The sequence below is a fragment of the Triturus cristatus genome, chromosome 3_1 (genome assembly GCF_964204655.1).
Source record: "Triturus cristatus chromosome 3_1, aTriCri1.1, whole genome shotgun sequence".
Taxonomy (NCBI): domain Eukaryota; kingdom Metazoa; phylum Chordata; class Amphibia; order Caudata; family Salamandridae; genus Triturus; species Triturus cristatus.
In genome coordinates, this window is record NC_140583.1 from 1002119823 (window position 1) to 1002125822 (window position 6000).

Genomic DNA, 6000 nt, shown 5'->3' on the forward strand with positions numbered 1-6000 from the left:
ACAACAGGAATAATCGCTTAAATCCCAGACAAATAATCACATAATTCCCAGGCAAATGAATCAAGGAGCATAGTACAATAAACGGGTATGTAGCAGGCTACGAAAGGGGGTACACAATGCGGAAAAGAAGAGCATAGATCCAATATCGACATCAAGTAGGAATACACAACAGGAATACTCGCATGTTTCCCAGACAAGTGAATCAAGGAGAGTAATACAACAAACAGGAATATAACGGACTACGAAGGGGGACACACAATGTGGTAAAGAGCAGCATCACATGAAGGTACAATGGTTGCAGGAACAATGATTTCAAGCATGTGTTCCTAATCCAAGTTAAGGTAAAAATGTGTTCATCAGGAATCTTTTGGCTTCCAGTTTGAAAGCAGGCGTTGAAGAGATTCTGCGTACTTCCGGTGGAAGAGAGTTCCATATCCTTGGGGCTGCGCTGGAGAAGGCTCGGAGACCGGTTCTCTTTTTGCTAAGGATGGGTGGTTTCAGGAGGAGAGGAATAGCGCTTCTTGTGGCTCTCCCACCGCAGGATAATTCAAGCTTTTGCGCTAGGTACCTGGGAGTTTTTTTGAAATGCAGGGCTTTGTGCACCCTAATGGCAATCTTTAACTGAATTTGAGCTTCATAGGGTAACCATTTAAGAGATTTTAGGATTGGGGATATTTGCTCATTTCGTTTGGTACCTGTGACCAGTCTGGCCGCAGCGTTCAGTGATGCCCTTAGGGGAGCCAGGGTGTATTTGGGAATGCCACAGAACGTAGCGCTGCCGTAATCCAGCCTTGGCAGGACCAGTGCTTGTACCACCTGCTTGAAGTCCTTTTGTGGAAGGAATGGCGTGATGTTTCTGAGAGTCCTCATCAAGTGATTAGCTCCAGTACATAGATTGCTGATATGATTTTTCATATTCAGGTGTTTGTCCAGGGTGATTCCGAGAGATTTGGCTGAGTCTATGATGAGAGGGGTGCAATTGAAGGCAGTGCGGTTATTCAGCCAAGGGTCTAGCTTGGAGATGTGGTTCGGGGTAGAGATGAAAAGGAATTCAGTTTTGGAGGTATTGAGCAGTAGATGGTTCTCCGTTAACCCATTTTGCGTTGTATTTAGGGTAGTGTTGAGTGAGATGATGTTGTCCGGGGATGAGATTTTCAAATAAAGTTGTGTGTTGTCCGCGTACATATAGAAGAGAATGTTCATGGAATTTTGAGAATTAGCTAGTGGTTCCAAAAAAAGGCTGAAGAGGATAGGAGATAGGGCGGGCCCTTGGGGGACACCCAGGAGTACTGGAGTGAGAGTGGTTTGCCTTGATTCTTTATGATCTGTGATGAAGGAAGGACGAGAACCATTGTAACACCCGACCCAAGAAACTCATCCTGTTCTTCAGAATGGATAGAAGGTTGTCGTGATTAACGTTGTCGAAAGCGAAAGAAAGATCAAGGAGGATTATGAGGCAGGAATCCTTTTGGTCAAGCATTTTTAAGATGTCATCCATAACGTGCGTGAGAGCCGATTCGGTGCTGTGCCCCTTCCGAAAGCCGGATTGATGCTGGTCTAGGAGTTGGAAATTCTGTACGTGAGCACAGTGTTGGGACTGTAAGCATTTTTCAAGTAGTTTGGCTAATGTGGGGATGTTGAAGATAGGGCGGAAATTATTGAGGTCAGTTTTATCTACGTTCATTTTTTTTGGTATAGGTGACACCTGCCCAGGCAGTCTGGGATCATGCCTTGTGATAGAGAAGCGTTTACAATCCTTGTCCAGGTGGGGATGAGTACATTCTTGATTTCTTTGAAGATGGCCGGTGGCAGCGGGTCAGTGAAGTGGTTAGATGGATTGATGTTCTGAAGAATCTTGTTGATGTCTTTTTCACTAAATGGGGTAAAGGTACCCCATGCCGCATTGTTCATAGTGTTCAAGCTTCTTGGTGTCCAGGCTAATAAGTTTGCGCTTTTCAGAGAGGTCAAGGGGTGGTGCGGACCCGGGGGATGGCAGTAGCGCCTTTTTAGTAGCGAGTTCAATGGTGATGAGCTTTGATTTCTCAGTGAATAAAGCAGCACGATCCTCACAAGACGGTGGGCTGCCTCTGGAGTGAGGGTGGTTTGGGCCTACCACTGATTGTTGTTTGACCAACTTGAAAAGTTTCTTGGGGCGGTTTGCAGCTTGATCAAGTTGGAGTCTGAAGTAGTCTGCCTTAGCGCTCTTGATTTGTTTGCTGTAAAAGCTTCCAACATCTCTAAGGAGTTTTAGTTGTTCCAAGGAGGGATTGGATCTCCAGGAACGTTCAGCTGTCCTAAGATTGCGGCACTCCGTGTTTAAATTGTCGTTGTACCATGGTTTGGATATTTTTGAGGCATTTTTTTGTTGTAGTGGTGCGATGTCGTCCATGATGTTGGAGATGGTAGAGTTGTAGGAGTCAGTGAGTAACTGAACATCGATCAAGTCTTCTTGGAAGGAGAGGGCAGATTTACAGTGGGCTGCTAGATCCAACTGAGTTTATTGATCTGAGATCCCTTTTCCAGATCTTTGATTTTGTTGGTTGAGCCTTCCTCAACGACACCTCCCTGTTTATATAAAACAGGATGCTGTGGTGTTCGATCAATCCCAAGGGGTAATGGTATCCAATGTGATGTTCGACATAATGAGGTCTAGAGTTTCTCCTTTATTGTGAGTTGGTTGGTCACAGTGCTGAATCAGTTCTTGATCATTCAAAAATGCTTTAAGGCAAGTTATCGCTTGGTCATTGGGGTTAGACCAGTGAAGGTTGAAATCACCAAGGAAGATTTGGGAAACGGCTGAGTCGACATTCCCAGAGATGACTTGCATTAGTTGCTCGATGAAGGGGAGATTGTCTCCCGGTGGGGGTGATAAAAAGTGTGAAGTTTGCAAACCAGCATGTTATTACTTGCGATGCCGAGACAAAGGTATTCACAGGAGGAGGGCGAAGAGGACTCTAAGTGAGAAATAGAGTGTGTTCCTATGAATACACGCTAGGCCACCCCCCAGCTTCCAAGCTCTGTCTAGCCTAATTATGTCGTGAGTAGGAGGTGCTAGTAGGTCTAGTATAGGAGTGGAGGTGGGATTTAGCCAAGTTTCAGTGAGGATGATAATGTCTAAATCATTGTGTTGGATGAGGTCGAAGATGTCGGAGGCGTGTTTAATGGCTGACCTGCAATTGAGTAGTACACATTTAAGTTGGGGTGGATTAGTGTGGGAAGGAGACTGGATGTCGTTAACTCTCTTGAATTTATCTTTATTGATGACTCTAGGATTGTGAGGAGGTTCTCTGAACGGGTTAGAATGGATGGTTTGTATTTTGCTCGGCGGGATCATGTTGGAATTGGACCTAGTAGAGTAAGATTTGTGAAGGTCATTGAGATTATTGGGTGCCAGGTAGGTCTCCAATCTTCTAGGGCGGGAGGGTGCAATAGCTAAGGGAATGGTTTGTGAGACGGGGGAGGGCTAAAAACTGGCCCATGCTTTCACTCACACTAGGGGAGGCTCTGGGCAGGTTCGCATAGGTGAGGAAAGAGCTGGTCGCGGGGAAAAGATTGTTTGAGAGTGCTTTCAGGTCATGTAGTTCAGTAGTGAGGAGGTGCAGCTGGAGAGATATATCGTCCAGGCGTGTAACCAAGTCTGAAAGGAGTAAAAGGTGTGTTGGGAAAGCAAGCGGAGAAGGGGGGCCTCGGTGTAAGCCCTTGGGGTCCAAGGTGATGGAGAGTGGCTCCTGGGGAGGCAGTTGATCAATTGGGACTAGCGGAGTTCCTTGACCTTTGGATATCAAGGTTGGAGCATTAGCGAAGGCGATATGACCATTTAGCCGATGGTCAGATACGGTCCAGACAGGAAAGAATGGGTTTGACAGAGCATGGTCGGTTGAGGGCCATTGCCCACTCACCAACATAGTAAGAGGCGTGGGAAGAGGGATCAGTCGTTGAAGGCAATGATAGTAGGTTACATGGGGATCTCTGTGAGCGACGAACGGATATAATCGGATTGGCTGGCTGAGCGACGGGTGAACCTGGAATGTCTCACATTCCGAGTCGGGAGTCTAGAGGTTGGGGCACGTCAACAGGGGACAACACCACTCTGTGGTCATCAAAAGCGAAGAGTGAATTAGAGAGAGCGAGGGGGGTACCCCGAGTGGTGACCTGAGTGATGAGAGTGTGTGTAATTGGGTTTCGCCGAAACCGCGTTTTTGAGTAAAGGGAAGATAATGGCTATCTTAATTAGATTGACATTGGAGGTTTGGATTAGGATGCTCCCATTGTTATTTTCCTTGATGCTTTCGCTACCTTCAGCTTCCAGTGCAGGAGCATTGGTGAACATTGTTCAGCCATTTGGGTCTTTTATGTTTTTTCACAATCTGCGATTACACTGCTGTTTATTCAGTGTTAATCTATTTTGACCGAAGATTAATAGGTTGCTGTAGTGTAACAGTATTATTCTATATAAATAAGAGTACCATGTCCACTTCAGAGACTAGTGCAGTCAAACCCTGCCTTGCACATTGGCAGTCACAGGTACCTCCTTTAGGACTAACCCTATAGTCTCATTCTCAAAGTTGACACCCTCGTAGAGCCTTAACCCCTTTGCTGCTAGGCTTTCCCCCCCCCCCCCCCCCCGTGCTAAGCTTTTCTTTGGCTATTTGGGGTAGTTTGCGCTTAGGCCCCTGTAACCTTTTGACCACATTAGGTATCCACACCAAATTTGCGTCCATTTCTTCCAACATCATGGTGATTCTAAAGGTACCCAGGGTTTGTGGATTCCCCTGGAGGGGACCCAGAAATTAGCCAAAATACAGCTAACTATTCTTTTGGGGGAATGGGGAAAAAGGGGTACAGATGAAAGCATCTGTGTTTTTTCCCTGCAAATGTTATCAAAAAAGGGGCTGTGGTGCTGAAATCACCATCTTCCCAAGCTTTCAGGGACAAGCAGACTTTTGTCAGAAAACCAATATTTTTTACACAGTTTTGACATTTTTCTGGGACATAGCCTATTTTTGCTAATTTTTTGTGCTTTGAACCTCCTTCCAGTTAATGGTAGAAATGGGTATGAAAGCAATAATGGATCCTGGAAAGCTATACATTTTAGAAAAGTGAATTCAGCAAGTGGTCATTTGGTAGATCCTTCAAGGTTTCTTTATAGAACCTAACCATTGAATATAGGAAAAATTGAAAATGAGTTGAATAAAACTGCCATGTGTCAACGTTTTCACCTATAACGTCTTCTAATTATGACAGCTCTTTGAAAGCAATACACTGTTACATCCGCTGGACCTTTCTGGTTGTGGGGATATATAGGACTTGTAGGTTCACCAAGAACCAGACGAACCCAGAGCCAATAACTGAGCAGCGTCTTTTAATGGTTTTTTATTATGTACCGGGTATATATTATTATTATTAAATTTGTAAGGGGCGGCAGCTACCCAAAAAGGGTTTCCCGGCACCGGAGCAGATCAGAAGAATGCATCGCAGCTTATTAGGTTATTGGTTAAAAAGCCAAGTCTTAAGGGATTTGCAAAATAGTGTGTATTTCGTTTCGAATGGCTGTGGGAAGTGAGTTCCATAGTGAGGGACCAAGGCATGCAAACAATCTGCCTCCCATCCAAGATAATTTGATTCTGGGAACAGAGAATTTCACTTGAGTGGATGAGGGAAGGCACGGGGAAGGCACATAGGGGCTGACAAGAGACTGCAGATATTGAGGGGCAACTCCAGTTTTGATTTTGAACATGTAGCTCAGGGCTTTTAACTTGATCCAGTTCTCCACCCTGAGCCAATGTAGGTCCCGCAGATGACTAGAGACGGAGGTAGCTCTGGGGACTCTGCAGAGTAATCTTGCCACAGAGTTCTGCACCATCTGCAGCCTGCGAGTCACTGCCTTGTTGGATCCGAGGTAGAGAGCGTTACCGTAATCCAGTCTCGAGGTAATAAGAGCCTGGACTACTGTTCTCTGAGTGGACTCGGGCAGCATCCAGATGATCTTTTTTAGCCACT